Source organism: Oncorhynchus nerka, linkage group LG27, assembly GCF_034236695.1.
Source record: "Oncorhynchus nerka isolate Pitt River linkage group LG27, Oner_Uvic_2.0, whole genome shotgun sequence".
NCBI lineage: Eukaryota > Metazoa > Chordata > Actinopteri > Salmoniformes > Salmonidae > Oncorhynchus > Oncorhynchus nerka.
In genome coordinates this window covers 41,281,302-41,300,430 of record NC_088422.1, presented here as the reverse complement: position 1 = coordinate 41,300,430, position 19,129 = coordinate 41,281,302, and the positions used below count along the sequence as shown (strand labels likewise).

At 42.3% G+C, this 19,129-nt stretch overlaps 1 protein-coding gene across 1 annotated transcript in view; it reads right to left on the bottom strand.

The window, feature by feature from the left end:
- LOC115111790 (electrogenic sodium bicarbonate cotransporter 4-like) overlaps window positions 1-19,129 on the bottom strand; it is a 64,428-nt gene that overhangs the window by 38,169 nt on the left and 7,130 nt on the right.

Sequence of the window (19,129 nt, the reverse complement as noted above, 5' to 3'; positions counted from 1 at the left end):
GTATCTTTGTAGTGATTGGGTGTATTGATACACCATCCAAAGTGTAATTAATAACTTCACCATGTTCAAAGGGATATTCAATGTCTGCTCCTTTTTATTTTACCTATCCACATTTATTGCTTCCGAGGCGCGCCAGTGTAACTGCTAAACTGCATGCTGACTGTACTGCATGATTGTAGCTGGTTTACTAATGTGTTAGTTCTAGTAGCTATGTTGACTATGATGTTAGCTAATATGGTGACAACGTAGGCTGTGTGTAGCGGTTAACGATTATGATATGAAGGTTTGGCTTGGAAAGGTTTTTCACCTGGTCACTGACAGCTGAGGTATTGTGCACTGAAGTCCACAAGTGAAGGGAAAGGGAGAGAGGAGGAGAGCATGTAGATATCAGAAGGAATTATATAAGAATTAAAGGGATCATGTTGTATGTATGTGGCTGCTGTGAAAGTGAACTGTGTTTGCGTGTGATCAGGGGTGTATTCATTCCGCCGATTCTGTTGAAACACGTTTCTTAAACGGAAGCAAACTGAGTGAATCGGGGATAAACAAATCTGAATTTGTCCAATTGAAAATCTCATTTGAACAGGTTAGACTAATGATTAGACCGTAGATCAGCTAGATGCAGGCAAGATTGTGCAATGCGGTATTGAATCTGTCACCTTGATTACTCAAATTTCACTCGACTTGTAAACTTTCATTCATATGCTAGATTGTAGCAACCTCTTGATGGGTATCGGGAAAATTCAAGAATCATGTAGTAGCCTAAACCTATTGATGTTACATTGAGCTGGGTGAATGGAATATGAATGACAGTCCAATATGCTGTAATAGAAATAAGGCCATGCTCATGAAAAAAAAATATATATCTTAAACGGCACCAACCACCACTGATATATACATATAACTAGGGATAGAGTGACTCAGTAGCATGATAAATGAAAAACATTAGCAGCAACTTATGTGATGAGTCATAAAAGTTAGTGAAAAAGGGTCAATGCAGATAGTCCGGGTAGCTATTTGGTTAACTATTTAACAAACCATTTAGCAGTCTTATGGATTGGGGCTAGAAGCTGTTCAGTGTCCTGTTGGTCCCAGATTTGGTGCATCGGTAACACTTGCCATGCGGTAGCAGAGAGAACAGTCTATGACTTGGGTGGCTGGAGTCTTAGACCATTTTTAGGGCCTTCTTCTGACACCGCCTGGTATAGAGGTCCTGGATGTGTGCTCTGTTCTCTATCCACTTGCATTGGACAAGGTTGAGAAGTTAGAGGGCTCATTTAACAAAGTGGTTAGGTACGATTAATAGGCAGAACAAAGTAGGCTACTGACACTTGGTACATCAAAGTCAACTTAATTTCATATGTTACTTTGAAAAACCCTAACCAACTGTAAGCAACTCTAAGAAACGTGTAGACACAAACAGTTTACAAACACAGTGTCTGGCTGCTTTGTGTGGTGTATGGGGGTCTCTACCTTCTTGCCCTTTGTGCTGTTGTCTGTGCCCAATAATGTTGGTACCCTGTTTTGTGCTGCTATCATGTTGTGCTGCTGCCATGTTGTGTTGCTACCATGTTGTTGTCATGTTGTATTGCTACCATGCTGTGTTGTCATGTGTTGCTGCCATGCTATGTTGTTGTCTTAGGTCTCTCTTTATGTAGTGTTGTGTTTTCTCTCTTGTCGTGATGTGTGTTTTGTCCTATATTTTAATTGAATTACATTTTTAATCCCAACCCCCGTCCCTGCAGGAGGCCTTTTGCCTTTTGGTAGGCCATCATTGTAAATAATAATTTGTTCTTAACTAACTTGCCTAGTTAAATAAAGGTTAAATTAAAAAAACATATAAATAATATAAAATAGTAGTTTAATTCACACAAGAGAGATTGGTTTACATCAAAATTATTTTTTACTTTTCTTTATTTAAGGTTTCTAAGCTTTCATTGAGGGGTGGCAGGTAGCGTAGTGGTTACAGCATTGGGCCAGTAACCAAAAAGTTGCTAAATCGAATCCCTGAGCTGATAAGGCAAAAATCGGGTTTTCTGTCCCTGAACCCACTGTTTCAAGGCCATCATTGTAAATAAGAATTTGTTCTTAACTGACTTGCCTAGTTAAATAAAATATAATCTCCTAACACTTTATTGTCCTGAAGGTCTTTGTATTTACTCTCTCAAATATTCAAACTTACTGTTCCTATTATTATTGTATGTATAATAGCCCTCTGCTAAGATTGCAGCTGTGTAGGTGCCCTCTTAAATCAGCTAACAAGCTGACTGAAAATAACAACTGTGTATTCAAGCTATTGTGCTGCAGTGAACTCAATTACACCACATTGAGCAATGTGTACATCCTCACATAGTGAAAACATCCTCAATTCCATTCAACTAGCTGAGTGTTCTGGGTAAGGGGTGCAATTCCAACTCCACCTGATTTATTTTATATTTTAGTCTCTCTATTTTGGTTACTGTAAGAGTCACAGATCCACTCCCCCAAACAAGACAACGTTTGCAGTTTTCTCAAGGGAGATAACAGCTGGCTAGCGTTGTTATGATGCACTTAGCGTCACTGAAGTGTGATGTCACTCATTTGTGGAGTGAATGCAATGGTATCAAACAAATGGAAACCATGTGTTTGATGTGATCATGACTTGCCTGTGATGTAATGTGTGATTAGACATACAGACATTTCCATGTAAAGATACCCAAGAGCACCAACGTGAAGTTCATAGGAGCATGTCAAATTGGGTGTCAAATGAAAATGCTAATAGTCTATATTTTTTAGAAATTAAGGCACACATAACTCTTTCAACTATTTTCCATCCTAAAAATGAGAAATTAACAAAGGCTTTGATTTCTGGTCAAACAGATGGAAAGGGGGTCTTACATTTTCTGCCTTCTGTAAGTTTAACAAACATTTCCGTGTGCCTTAAAATTCCGTTACCAGAAACCCACATATCTTTATGATATTTTCTGATTTCTCTCCTTCATGAGAAAAAAGGATAATGAAAGTTCACAGAAGTACCAAGTAAAGGTAGACGTATCAATTAGTTAGTGTTTTTACTGATTTAAATTGTGTTTATGAACTATTAAGTGATTAAAATAAATTGGTAAAAGATTTTCCCCAAAAAATTGGTAACGGAATTTTTGCAATTGAATTGGCTACAATGGAAAATCATAGTAGTCACAAACCACAGTTGGGTTCACGAGTTTGGACAGCACAGTACAGTACCATACAGTGCAGTACAGGACAGTAAAATAGAATACAATAAAGAAAAGTAGAGTATAGTACAGTACAGTACAGCATAGCACAGCACAGAAGAGTACAGTACAGTACAGTTGGTTCAGTACTAGGGGTGTAACCGTTAACCAAACTGAAAGTTCAGTACGTATTGTGGTTTTTGGGGGTTACTGTTCGGTTTCGATACAGTGGGAAAATGAAATGCTAACAGTTACTGTAGTTCATTTTTGTTTTGGCAAAAGAAGTCAAACTAACCCAGGAATAGATCTTGAGCCATATGATGTAGGGTCCTATAAAACCGTTTGTATTTTTTGCATTATTCCGTTTTCTCCATTTTGGTTTTCGATGTTTCAGATTTTCCCTGTTTTTCAGGTTTTCAGTTTCTAAATCACACTTTAAAAAAAAGAAAAACAACTAATTTTGAGGTTCTAAGTCCACAACAATGATTAAACCACATCAGGAGACATTTTTTTTTAGGTCTGGGAAGAATCTCAGAAATGTAGATTTATGGGTGTAGATACCTTTTAATTTAGGTGCTACCAGCAAGAGCCTTGCTTGGTTAGTGATGTTTCTGAAACACACATGTGATTTGCAGAGTTTGCTGAACAAATCCCCACTGGATTTATGTAAATAATCATGATACCATTCAGCCAGGTATGCATAGACTACTTTGTAATTAACATATAATTTAGAAGGTTTTTGGGAAAGCCTTTCATCTACCAGAAGGCGTTGTCATGAGCATCATTTTGGAAAGTATTCAGACCCCTTGACTTTTTCCACATTTTCTTACGTTACAGCCTTATTCTAAAATGGATTTCCCTCATCAACCTACACACAAGACCCCATAATGACAAAACAAAAACAGGATTTTAGAAATGAAATACTACATTTACACAAGTATTAAGACCCTTTACTCAGTACTTTATGAAGCACCTTTGGCAGCGATTACAGCCTCGCGTTTTCTTGGGTATGAAGCTACAAGCTTGGCAAACCTGTATTTGGGGACTTTCTCCCATTCTTCTCTGCAGATCCTCTCAAGCTTTGTCAAGTTGGATGGGGAGAGTTGCTGTACAGCTATTTTCAGGTCTCTCCAGAGATGTTTGATAGTGTTCAAGTCCGGGCTCTGGCTGGGCCAATCAAGGACATTCAGAGACTTGTCCCAAAGCCACTCCTGCATTGTCTTGGCTGTGTGCTTAGGGTCATTCTCTTGTTGGAAGGTGAACCTTCGCCCACAGTCTGAGGTCCTGAGCGCTCTGGAGCAGGTTTTCATCAAGGATCTCTCTGTACTTTGCTCCGTTCATCTTTCCCTCGATCCTGACTTAGTCTCTGCCACTGAAAAACATCCCCACAGCATGATACTTCACTGTAGGGATGGTGCAAGATTTCCTCCACACGTGAGACTTGGCATTCAGGCCAAAGAGTTCAATCTTGGTTTCATCAGACCAGAGAATCTTGTTTCTCATGGTCTGTGAGTCTTTAGATGTCTTTTGGCAAACTCCAAGCAGGATGTCATGTGTCTTTTACAGAGGGGTGGCTTCCGTCTGATCAATCTACCATAAAGAACTGATTGGTGGAGTGCTGCAGAGATGGTTGTCCCTCTGAAAGTTTCTCCCATCTCCATAGAGGAACTCTGGAGCTCTGTTAGTGACCATCAGTTTCTTGGTCACCTCCCTGACCAAGGTCCTTCTCCCCTGATTGCTCAGTTTGGCCGGGAAGACAGCCCTAGTCTTGGTGGTTTCAAACTTCTTCCATTTAAAAATGATGGAGGCCAGTGTTCTTGGGGACATTCAATGCTGCAGAAATGTTTTAGTACCCTTCCCCAGATCTGTGCCTTGACACAATCCTGTCTCTGAGCTCTACGGACAATTCCTTCAACCTCATGGCTTGTTTTTTTGCTCTGACATGCACTGGCAACTGTGGGACCTTACATACGTGTGTGTGACTTTGCAAGTCATGTCCAATCAATTGAATTTACCACAGGTGGACTCCAATCAAGTTGTAGAAACATCTCAAGGATGATAAATGGAAACAAGATGCACCTGATCTCAATTTCCAGTCTCATAGGAAAGGGTCGGAATACTTATGAATACTTTAGTATTTTCAATACATTTGCAAACATTTCTAAAAGCCTGTTTTCTCTTTGCCATTATGGGTTATTGTGTGTAGATTGATGAGGAAAACGTTTTATTTAATCCATTTTAGTATAAGGCTGTAACATAACAAAATGTGGAAAAAGTCAAGGGGTCTGAATACTTTCCAAATGCACTGTAGTGGCAGTAGAACAATCACACACAGATGGGTCAATCCCGCGCTGTTGCCTCTTCAGAAAATAGAAGAAAATACAAAGAATTTATGCATGTTGTTCATTCATGTCCTATCATCTTATCATGTTCTAATAAATTCAAAACATTTAGTTGATTACCTAGGTTCAATCCATTTTGGCTGCTACTGTTTCCCAAACTGAAGATTTAAATGATGATAGAGGATCCTCCAATTCCGGTTTATCAACCCCATCACTCGTCATCATACAGAACTAGATCCCTTCGGAAGTTAACGGAATAGCCTACAATGTTTTTCATCTCAGATTTACTCAAAGCATACAATGCAGTGTAGACATAGCCTATAGGCCTAGTGTTTTATTCACTTTACATACAGTGCCAGTCAAAAGTTTCATTGTAGAATAATAGTGAAGACAAAACTATGAAATAACACATATGGAATCATGTAGTAACCAAAAAACGTGTTAACAAATCAAAATATATTTGAGATTCTTCAAAGTCTCCACCCTTTGCCTTGATGACAGCTTTGTACACACTTGGCATTCTCTCAACCAGCTTCATTAGTTCTCTCACGTCACCCCGCTCCTCCGCTCTCTCCACTGGCTTCCAGTTGAAGCTCGCATCCGCTACAAGACCATGGTGCTTGCCTACGGAGCTGTGAGGGGAACGGCACCTCAGTACCTCCAGGCTCTGATCAGGCCCTACACCCAAACAAGGGCACTGCGTTCATCCACCTCTGGCCTGCTCGCCTCCCTACCACTGAGGAAGTACAGTTCCCGTGCAGCCCAGTCAAAACTGTTCGCTGCTCTGGCCCCCCAATGGTGGAACAAACTCCCTCACGACGCCAGGACAGCGGAGTCAATCACCACCTTCCGGAGACACCTGAAACCCCACCTCTTTCAGGAATACCTAGGATAGGATAAAGTAATCCTTCTCACCCCCCTTAAAAGATTTAGATGCACTATTGTAAAGTGGCTGTTCCACTGGATGTCTTAAGGTGAACGCACCAATTTGTAAGTCGCTCTGGATAAGAGCGTCTGCTAAATGACTTAAATGTAAATGTAATTAGGAATGCTTTTCCAACAGTCTTGAAGGAGTTCCCACATATGCTGAGCACTTGTTTGCTTCACTCTGCGGTTCAACTCATCCCAAACCATCTCAAATGGGTGATTGTGGAGGTTTGGACATCTGATGCAGCACTCCATCACTCTCCTTCTTGGTCAAATAACTTTTACACAGTCTGGTGGTGTGTTTTGGGTAATTGCCCTGTTGAAAAACAAATGATAGTCCCACTAAACGCAAACCAGATGGGATGGCGTATTGCTGCAGAATGCTGTGGTAGCCATGCTGGCACACTTATGGCTTGATTTCGAAATAAATCACTGACAGTGTCACCAGCAAAGCACCCCCACACAATCACACCTCCTCTTCCATGCTTCACGGTGGGAGTCACACATGCGGAGAACATCCCTTCACCTACTTCTACGTCTCACGAAGACATGGCGGTTAGACCCCTACTAATGTCAATTGCTCGTGTCTCTTCTTCTTATTGGTGTCCTTTAGTAGTGGTTTCTTTCCAGCAATTCAACCATGAATGCCTGATTCACACAGTCTCCTCTGAACAGTTGATGTTGAGATATGTCTGTTACTTGAACTTTATGAAGCATTTATTTGGGCTGCAATCTGAATTGCAGTTAACTCTAATGAACTTATCCTCTGCAGCAGAGGTATCTCTGGGTCTTCCTTTCCTGTGGCGGTTCTCATGAGAGCCATTTTCACCATTGCGCTTGATGATTTTTGAAATTGCACTTGAAGGAACTTTAAAAGTTCTGGTAATTTTCCAGATTGACTGACCTTCATCTCTTAAAGTAATGATGGACTGTCGTGTCTCTTTGCTTATTTGAGCTGTTCTTGCCTACCTACCTTGTCACAACACAACTGATTACCTCAAACGCGTTAAGACGGAAAGAAATTCCACAAATACATTTTTTAACAAGGTACACCTGATAATTTAAATGCATTCCAGGTGACTACCTCATGAAGCTGGTTAAGAGAATGCCAAGAGTGTGCAAAGCTGTCATCAAGGCAAAGGGAGGCTACTTTGAAGAATGTCAAATATAAAATATTTAGATTTATTTAACACTCTTTGGTTACTACATGATTCCATACGTGTTGTTTAATAGTTTTGATGTCTTCACTATTATTCTACATGTAGAAAATAGTACAAATAAAGAAAAGCCCTTGATTGAGTAAGTTGAAGTCGGAAGTGTACATACACACTTAGGTTGGAGTCATTAAAACTTGTTTTTCAACCACTCCACAAATTTCTTGTTAACAAACTATTATTTTGGCAAGTCGGTTAGGACATCTACTTTGTGCATGACACAAGTCATTTTCCCAACAATTGTTAACAGACAGATTATTTCACTGAATCACAATTCCAATTGGTCAGAAGTTTACATACACTAAGTGGACTGTGCCTTTAAATAGCTTGGACAATTCCAGAAAATTATGTCATGGCTTGAGAAGCTTCTGATAGGCTAATTGACATAATTTGAGTCAATTGGAGGTGTACCTGTGGATGCATTTCAAGGCATACCTTCAAACTCAGTGCCTCTTTGCTTGACATCATGGGAAAATCAAAAGAAATCAGCCAAGAAAAATAAATACAATTGTAGACCTCCACAAGTCTGGTTCATCCTTGGGAGCAATTTCCAAATGCCTGAAGGTACCACGTTAATCTATACAAACAATAGTATGCAAGTATAAACACCATGGGACCACACAGCCGTCATACCGCTCAGGAAGGAGACGCATTCTGTCTCCTAGAGATGAATGTACTTTGGTGCGAAAAGTGCAAATGCTGTGAAAATGCTGGAGGAAACAGGTACAAAAGTATCTATATCCACAGTAAAACGAGTCCTGTATTGATATAACCTGAAAGGCCCTCAGCAAGGAAGAAACTACGGCTCCAAAACCGCCATAAAAAAAGCCAAACTGCAGTTTGCAACTACACATGGGGACAGAGAAATGTCCTCTGGTCTGATGAAGCAAAAATAGAACTGTTTGGCCGTAATGACCATCGTTATGTTTGGAGGAAAAGGGGGAGGCTTGCAAGCCGAAGAACACCATCCCAACCGTGTAGCACGGGGGTGGCAGCATCATGTTGTGGGGGTGCTTTGCTGCAGGAGGGACTGGTGCACCTCACAAAATAGATGGCATCATGAGGAGGGAAAATTACGTAGATATATTGAAGCAAATGGGTCTTCCAAATGGACAATGACCCCAAGCATACTTCCAAAGTTGTGGCAAAATGGCCTAAGGACAACGAAGTCAAGGCATTGGAGTGGCCATCACAAAGCCCTGATCTCAATCCTATAGAAAATGTGTGGGCAGAACTGAAAAAGCGTGTGCGAGCAAGGAGGCCTACAAACCTGACTCAGTTGCACCAGCTCTGTCAGGAGGAATGGGCCAAAATTCACCCAACTTATTGTGGGAAGCTTGTGGAAGGCTACTCAAAACAATTTATAGGCAACGCTACCAAATTCTAATTGAGTGTTAAAAAAAATTGAGCTTCTGGATATCAGAACAGCGATCACTCACCTCGGATTAGACAAAGAATTTTTCAACAAGAAGCAAGACTCCACATGATATTCTCCAAACACCCGGCAGGGCTGACATCCCAGGTATTCGCAAGTGGAAGCAACGCAGGTACAGAGGACGAAGATCCGGATGCCTCGTCAGGACCGGCAGAAGGCGAGTAGAAAAGCTGCCGTTACCGTCAATATTACTCGCCAACGTACAATCATTGGACAATAAATTAGACTAGGTACGATCACGAATATCCTACCAAAAAAATGTAATATCCTATGTTTCACGGAATCGTGGCTGAATGACGACATGGATATTCAGAAAGCGGGATATATGCTGAATCGGCAGGATAGAACAACACACTCCGGTAAGACAAAGGGAGGGCTGTCTGTGCATATTTGTAAACAACAGCTGGTGCACGAAATCTAAGGAAGTCTCTAGATTTTGCTTGCCTGAAGTAGAGTATATTGTGATAAATTGCAGGCCACACTACTTGCCTAGAGAGTTTTCAGCCATACTTTTCGGGGCTGTTTATTTACCACCACAAACAGATGCTGGCACTAAGACCTCACTCAGTCAGCTGTATAAGGAAACAAGCAAACAGGAAACTACTCACCCAGAGGCGGCGCTCCTAGTGGCCGGAGACTTTAATGGAGGGAAACTTAAATCAGTTCTACCAAATCTCTATCAACATGTTAAATGTGCAAACCGAGGGGAAAAAACTCTGGACCACCTTTACTCCACACACAGAGACGCGTACAAAGCTCTCCCTCGCCCTGCATTTGGTAAATCCGACCACAACTCTATCCTCCTGATTCCTGCTTACAAGCAAAAATTAAAGCAGGAAGCACCAGTGACTCGGGTAATAAGAAAGTGGTCAGATGAAGCAGATGCTAAACTACAGGACTGTTTTGCTATCACAGACTGGAACATGTTCCGTGATTCTTCCGATGACATTGAGGAATACACTACATCAGTCACTGGCTTTATCAATAAGTGCATAGAGGACGTCGTCCCCACAGTGACTGTACGTACATACCCCAACCAGAAGCCATGGATTAGAGGCAATATTTGCACTGAGCTAAAGGGTAAAGTTGCTGCTTTCAAGTTGCGGGACTCTAACTCGGAAGCTTACAAGAAATCCCGCTATGCCCTGCGACGAATCGTCAAACAGGCAAAGTGTCAATACAGGGCTAAGATTGAATCATACTACACCGGCTCCGACGCTAGTCGGATGTGGCAGGGCTTGCAAACTATTACAGACTACAAAGGGCAGCACAGCTGCAAGCTGCCCAGTGAGACGAGCCTACGAGACAAGCTAAATCACTTCAAAGCTCACTTCGAGGAAAGCAACACTGAGGCCTGCATGAGAGCATCAGCTGTTCTGGACGACTGTGTGATCACGCTCTCCGTAGCTGACGTGAGTAAGACCTTTTAACAGGTCAACATACACAAGGCTGCGGAGCCAGACAAATTAACAGGACGTGTGCTCCGGGCACGTGCTGAACAACTGGCAGGTGTCTTCACTGACATTTTCAACATGTCCCTGATTGAGTCTGTAATACCAACATGTTTCAAGCAGACCACCATAGTCCCTGTGCCCAAGAACACAAAGGCTCCGTAGCCATGGAGTGCTTTGAAAGGCTGGTAATGGCTCACATCAACACCATTATCCCAGAAACCCTAGACCCACTCCAATTTGCATACCGCCCCAACAGAGCCACAGATGACGCAATCTCTACTGCACTCCACACTTCCCTTTCCCACCTGGACAAAAGGAACACCTATGTGAGAATGCTATTCATTGACTACAGCTCTGCGTTCAACACCATAGTACCCTCAAAGCTCATCACTAAGCTAAGGACCATGGGACTAAACACCTCCCTCTGCAACTGGATCCTGGACTTCCTGACAGGCCCTCCCCAGGTGGTGAGCGTAAGTAGCAACATATCTAGCATGCTCCGTTCAAAAAATGCAGAACCAAGAACAGATACAGCCCTTGGTTCACTCCAGACCTGACTGCCCTCGACCAGCACAAAAACATCCTGTGGCGGACTGCAATAGCATCGAATAGCCCCCGTGATATGCAACTGTTCAGGGAAGTCAGGAACCAATACACGCAGTCAGTCAGGAAAGCTAAGGCCAGCTTCTTCAGGCAGAAGTTTGCATCCTGTAGCTCCAACTCCAAAACGTTCTGGGACACTGTGAAGTCCATGGAGAACAAGAGCACCTCCTCCCAGCTGCCCACTGCACTGAGGCTAGGTAACACGGTCTCCACCGATAAATCCACGATTATCGAAAGCTTCAATAAGCACTTCTCAACGGCTGGCCATGCCTTCCGCCTGGCTACTCCAACCTCGGCCAACAGCTCCGCCCCCCCGCAGCTCCTCGCCCAAGCCTCTCCAGGTTCTCCTTTACCCAAATCCAGATAGCAGATGTTCTGAAAGAGCTGCAAAACCTAGACCCGTACAAATCAGCTGGGCTTGACAGTCTGGACCCTCTATTTCTGAAACTATCTGCCGCCATTGTCGCAACCCCTATTACCAGCCTGTTCAACCTCTCTTTCATATCGTCTGAGATCCCCAAGGATTGAAAGCTGCCGCAGTCATCCCCCTCTTCAAAGGGGAGACACCCTGGACCCAAACTGCTATAGACCTATATCCATCCTGCCCTGCCTATCTAAGGTCTTGAAAGCCAAGTCAACAAACAGGTCACTGACCATCTCGAATCCCACCGTACCTTCTCCGCTGTGCAATCTGGTTTCCGAGCCGGTCACGGGTGCACCTCAGCCACGCTCAAGGTACTAAACGATATCATAACCGCCATCGATAAAAGACAGTACTGTGCAGCCGTCTTCATCGACCTCGCCAAGGCTTTCGACTCTGTCAATCACCATATTCTTATCGGCCAACTCAATAGCCTCGGTTTTTCGGATGACTGCCTTGCCTGGTTCACCAATTACTTTGCAGACAGAGTTCAGTGTGTCAAATCGGAGGGCATGCTGTCCGGTCCTCTGGCAGTCTCTGTGGGGGTGCCACAGGGTTCAATTCTCGGGCCGACTCTTTTCTCTGTATATATCAATGATGTTGCTCTTGCTGCGGGCGATTCCCTGATCCACCTCTACGCAGACGACACCATTCTATATACTTTCGGCCCGTCATTGGACACTGTGCTATCTAACCTCCAAACGAGCTTCAATGCCATACAGCACTCCTTCCGTGGCCTCCAACTGCTCTTAAACGCGAGTAAAACCAAATGCATGCTTTTCAACCGATCGCTGCCTGCACCCGCATGCCCGACTAGCATCACCACCCTGGATGGTTCCGACCTTGAATATGTGGACATCTATAAGTACCTAGGTGTCTGGCTAGACTGCAAACTCTCCTTCCAGACTCACATCAAACATCTCCAATCGAAAATCAAATCAAGAGTCGGCTTTCTATTCCGCAACAAAGCCTCCTTCACTCACGCCGCCAAGCTCACCCTAGTAAAACTGACTATCCTACCGATCCTCGACTTCGGCGATGTCATCTACAAAATGGCTTCCAACACTCTACTCAGCAAACTGGATGCAGTCTATCACAGTGCCATCCGTTTTGTCACCAAAGCACCTTATACCACCCACCACTGCGACTTGTATGCTCTAGTCGGCTCGCTGAAGTTGGAGACTTTTATCTCCCTCACCAACTTCAAACATCAGCTATCCGAGCAGCTAACCGATCGCTGCAGCTGTACATAGTCTATTGGTAAATAGCCCACCCATTTTCACCTACCTCATTCCCATACTGTTTTTATACTGTTTTTTATTTATTTACTTTTCTGCTCTTTTGCACACCAATATCTCTACCTGTACATGACCATCTGATCATTTATCACTCCAGTGTTAATCTGCAAAATTGTATTATTCGCCTACCTCCTCATGCCTTTTGCACACATTGTATATAGACTGCCCATTTTTTCTCTACTGTGTTATTGACTTGTTAATTGTTTACTCCATGTGTAACTCTGTGTTGTCTGTTCACACTGCTATGCTTTATCTTGGCCAGGTCGCAGTTGCAAATGAGAACTTGTTCTCAACTAGCCTACCTGGTTAAATAAAGGTGAAATAAAATAAATAAAATAAATCTGCCACGCTGATCCTCAACACTGGAGCTCCCCAGGGGTGCGTGCTCACAGTCCCCTCCTGTACTCCCTGTTCACCCACGACTGCATGGCCAGGCATGACTCCAACACCATCATTACGTTTGCAGATGACACAACAGTGGCAGGCCTGATCACCGACAACGACGAGACAGCCCATAGGGAGGAGGTCAGAGACCTGGCCGGGTGGTGCCAGAATAACAACCTATCCCTCAACGTAACCAAGACTAAGGAGAAGATTGTGGACTACAGGAAAAGGACCACCGAGTACGCCCCCATTCTCATCGACGGGGCTGTAGTGGAGCAGGTTGAGAGCTTCAAGTTCCTTGGAGTCCACATCAACAACAAACTAGAATTGTCCAAACACACCAAGACAGTCATGAAGAGGGCATGACAAAGCCTATTCCCCCTCATGAAACTAAAAAGATTTGGCATGGGTCCTGAGATCCTCAAAAGGTTCTACAGCTGCAACATCGAGAGCATCCTGACCGGTTGCATCACTGCCTGGTACGACAATTGCTCGGCCTCCGACCGCAAGGCACTTCAGAGGGTAGTGCGTACGGCCCAGTACATCACTGGGGATAAGCTGCCTGCCATCCAGGACCTCTACACCAGGCGGTGTCAGAGGAAGGCCCTAAACGTTGTCAAATACCCCAGCCCCCCCCAGTCATAGACTGTTCTCTCTGCTACCGCATGGCAAGCGGTACCGGAGTGCTAAGTCTAGGACAAAAAAGCTTCTCAACAGTTTTTACCCCCAAGCCATAAGACTCCTGAACTGGTAACCAAATGGTTACCCAGACTATTTGCATTGTGTGCCCCCCCTCCAACCCCTCTTTTAAGCTGCTGCTACTCTCTGTTTATCATATATGCATAGTCACTTTAGCCATACCTACATGTACATACTACCAACCTGTTAGAGCTACTAGTTCCCCTTTGGGAACTCCCCCCACCCCCCCTGAGCTGTAATGTGGCGCAGGGAACGCAATAAATAATCCTAAAAATATTTAACCTCCACAGAATCGCAAGAAAAATGGCTCAAATGAAAGATAAAGAAGTTATTTATCTACCCAGCAAGTCAGATTTCTAAAATGTTTTACGGCGAAAACATAGCACATATTTATGTCCAACCACCACTGCATACATACCTCATTAGCATAGCCAAGTAGGAAAAAATATGCAATCAACAAACGCAGGATTAAAAGAAAAATCATTTCACTAACCTTTTGAAATCTTCATCAGATGACAGTAATATAACATGTTACACAGTACATTCATTTTTTTTCCAATAATCTGCAATATATATCCATAAATCTCTGTTTACAATTATGCATCGTTCAAAAAATGCTACTGCAATGTCAGGAGAAATAAAATAGCTCCGGCAGATAACGTCAGCTAACAAGGAATACACATCATAAACTTTGACTAAATATGCATGTTTTACATATGTATGGCAAGATAAACTTCTTCTAAATGCAATCGCTGTGTTACAATTATTTTTAACGTTCCATTTTGCGTTCACTAGGCTATAATAGGGAGGCGGCGCTCCCATTTAGCATACTGACTCCTCTATCTTGGAGTCGACAGAAACCCAAAATGAAGACATAAATATTCCCTTACCGTGGCTGTTCTTCCATCAGAAGACCTGGAAGGGTTAATACTCACCAAGTTAGCGTTCAGTTTTCAAGTCTGTGTCTTTCAAGTCTGTGTCTTTCGGTTCTCAAACTAGCCACTTTTCGGTCGAAATGTATGCAAATTTCAAGTGGATGCGCACCAAAACGTCGAAAGTATACATTATATGTTGAGTAAACTTGTCAAACTATGTTTATAATTAAGCCTTAACATGTTATAAAGGTCTACAGCAATCATGAGGGCGAACAGACACACACACGTTGTTCAATCCATCCTGAGGGAAAGAGAGAGAAATATCCCAGCGTGCATTGGGGAAACGCGATTCTCACAGTTACACGCCTCATCGAAAGCAGGCTTCACGCTGAAGACGTAGAAACTGTTTCCATGGTTATAACTGCTTGGGAAGTGTGTATACGATGACGTCGAAGTGGTGGCAACTTTTTTCATTACAAGAGAGACTTTGGGAGAATGCATGCCCTGAGATTTCTGCTTTACATAGAGACAAAATTTAAACGGTTTTAGAAGCTTTAGAGTGTTTCCTATTCGATAATAATTTTTATATGCATATATTAGCAACTTTTGACAAAAATGTATAATGTTTTATATGGGTACCGAATTCCTCCAGAAGGGGCAGTATTCAGGGGTAGCCTTAACAGGTTTTAATAAGCCTGAATGACCGTTGTCTGTATATAGCCTTGTTACTGTTATCTTCAAATGTCTTTTTTCTGTTGTTTTATTTCTTTACTTACCTACACACACACACACACACACACACACACACACACACACACATACCTTTTTTTCACACTATTGGTTAGAGCCTGTAAGTAAGCATTTCACCTGTTGTATTCGGCGCATGTGTCAAATAAACTTTGATTTCATTTGTATGTAAACTTCTGACCCACTGGGAACGTGATGAAATAAATAAAAGCTGAAATAAATCATTCTCTCTACTATTATTCTGACATTTCACATTCTTAAAATAAAGTGGTGATCCTAACTGACCTAAGACAGGGAATTTTTACTGTGATTAAATGTCAGGAATTGAAAAACTGAGTTTAAATGTATTTGGCTAAGGTGTATGTAAACTTCCAACTGTAGGTGCGTCCAAACTTTTGACTGGTAGTGTGTGTGTGTGTGTGTGTGTGTGTGTGTGTGTGTGTGTGTGTGTGTGTGTGTGTGTGTGTGTGTGTGTGTGTGTGTGTGTGTGTGTGTGTGTGTGTGTGTGTGTGTGTTCGTTCATTTGGGTTCACGGTGCACACAGAACCAAGGTCGAATATGTGTACCGTTATACTCCTATTCAGTACTGTAGAGTTCAGTACAGTAAAGAAAAGTAGAGTATAGTACAGTACTGTAGAGTTCAGTACTGTACACAGTAGAGCACACTAGAGTTGAGCACACTATAGTGTACTCTATTGTACTGTACTCTACTGCACTGTACTTTACTGAACTATACTCTACTGTACTACTGTATTGCACTGAACTCTAATTTAGTGTACTGTACTGTAGTCTACTCTACTGTACTGAACTGAACTCTACTATACTGTTCTATGCTGTACTCTACTGAGCCTTACTGTGCTGTACGTTGATGTCCAAACTTGTGAAACATACACATCTATGATTGGTTCAGATTTGGTCCAGACCAACCAAATTGGGTCTTGTTTGGGGCCAGAGCTCATTAAAATAATAGCCATTGTGTAGAATAATACACAAATATGCAAAGAAGGATAATGCATATAAATACATTTTTTGGGTGCCTATCGATTTAGGATACATAACCATGAAGAGAATGATATTCATATCTTTAATTATGCATTTCTGTGTAGTACAGATCAGGGACACATGATGAAATTGCGTTACCACAATTCCGTTCCCGGGTGTAAATCCACTTCACTAACTTTGCATCTGCACAGTTCTTCCAATAAATGTGTTTTTGTAAAATGTTCAGTGTAAATTGTTAAAATTAGTCATTGTGCATAGACTTGTATGGTTTGCTTTTAATTTAAAAAAAAATGTTTGGTATACATTATAAGTGAAAAATCGGAGTTTCAGCATAACCATGGAATTGCCCATACATACAGTATACATCATTGTCAATGACAACCCGTCGTTCAGGACAGGTGGGGCAAACATAGTATTGATTTGATATTAATAAAATAAAATAAAACATTTAAAAAATAAAAAAGGGGGGGGGGAAAACATGGTCTCTTTTTTTGCTTTCTAGAGTAATGCATCTCCAAAATGCAGGTGTTTCAGCTTTGCTTAGTGTTTTCTGTGGTGGTGGGCTGTTCTCTAGTTGCTCCGTGATTGGCTCAGTGTTCTGTCACTCATGGGGACACTACGTCACCACAAAATCTACAGGGAGAGCTCGAAAATTCAAACCCCTTGGGTGCTGCCATAGATTTACATTAGAAGTGCCCATCCAAGAAGGCTCAATGTCATTGGCCACAGACAAAATTACATCAAATCACGTTATATCTACCGTAGCTGTGATTGGACTGATCATGTCAACATCATACTTTCAAAATATTAGGTAGCAAGATAGACAAGTAGTCTTTATCATGAATCAAATTGACAATCTTCTGCCAAATCCTTGCAATTGTTGTCAATTGAAGAGAAATTAGAGATAAAAAGTATCGCTGCTCATTGGCTATTGGACATAAACATTACACAACAAGTTGAAAATCGCAAATTCAACAATGAGTGGTTTGGAACGTATCAGTGGTTAACTGCAAGTGTTACAATGCAATCACTAGCCTGCTATTCAGTGAAGAGGGTGTGTGGTCCAAGTCTGGGTTTAAGGGTCTCTTTTCCAAACTTAAAAGGATAAACATTCACATGCAACACCATGGGCCAGAAAAGGTTGAATACATTGGTCATGCTGTCAATCCAGCATGACTTCTGCCACATTCAAAACAACTGGAAACTCAGAACTGGAAAAGCTTAGACTTCAAGACACCTGGGAACTCTGGAAGAAAAATGAGCTACGACTGGAAAAATATGTTTTGAATGGTCATCCAACTCGGAATTCCAAGTCGGGAACTCAGGCCTCTTTCTAGAGCGTCGACTTGAAGATCACTGACGTCATGATTCAACCATGTTTCTTTTACCAGAGTTCCCAGTTGGTGCACCTGGGCTGGAATAATACATTATGGCCTTTCTCTTGCATTTTAAAGATGATGGTACCAAAAAAATACAAAAGAACAGTTGTTTATTGTCTTTGTATTATCTTTTACCAGATCTATTGTGTTATATTCTCCTACATTCCTTTCAAATTTCCACGAACTCCAAAGTGTTTCCTTTCAAATGGTACCAAGAATATGCATATCCTTGCTTCAGGGCCTGATCTACAGGCAGTTAGATTTGGGTATGTCATTTGAGGCGAAAATTGAAAAAAAGGGGCGCATCCTTAAGAGGTTTAATCAAGTCAACCATGGAAAACTAAATGCATGCTCTTCAACCGATCGCTACCATCACCTGCCCGCCCATCCTGCATCACTACTCTGGACGGTTCTGACTTAGAATATGTGGACATCTACAAATACCTAGGTGTCTGCTTAGACTGTAAACTCTCCTTCCAGGCTCACATTAAGCATCTCCAATCCAAAATTAAATCTAGAATCGGCTTCCTATTTCGCAATAAAGCATCCTTCACTCATGCTGTCAAACATACCCTCGTAAAACTGACTATCCAACCGATCCTTAACTTCGGTGATGTCGTTTACAAAATAGCCTCCAACACTCTACTCAGCAAATTGGATTCAGTCTATCACAGTGCCATCTGTTTTGTCAACAAAGCCCCATATACTACCCTCCACTGCAACCTGTATGCTCTCGTTGGCTGGCCCTCGCTTCATATTCGTTGCCAAACCCACTGGCACCAGGTCATCTATAAGTCTTTGCTAGGTAAAGCCCCGCCTTATCTCAGCTCACTGGTCACCATAGCAGCACTTACCCGTAGCACGCGCTCCAGCTAGGTATATTTCACTGGTCACCCCCAAAGCCAATTACTACCTTAGCTGCCTTTCCTTCCAGTTCTCTGCTGCTAAATGACTCTGGAACTAATTGCAAAAATCACTGAACCTGGAGGCTCATATCTCCCTCACTAACTTTAAGCACCAGCTGTCAGAACAGCTCACAGATCAATGCACCTGTACACAGTCAATCAGTAAATAGACCATCCAACTACCTCATCCCCATACTGTTATTTATTTGATTTGTTGCTCCTTTGCACCCCAGTATCTCTACTTGCACGTTCA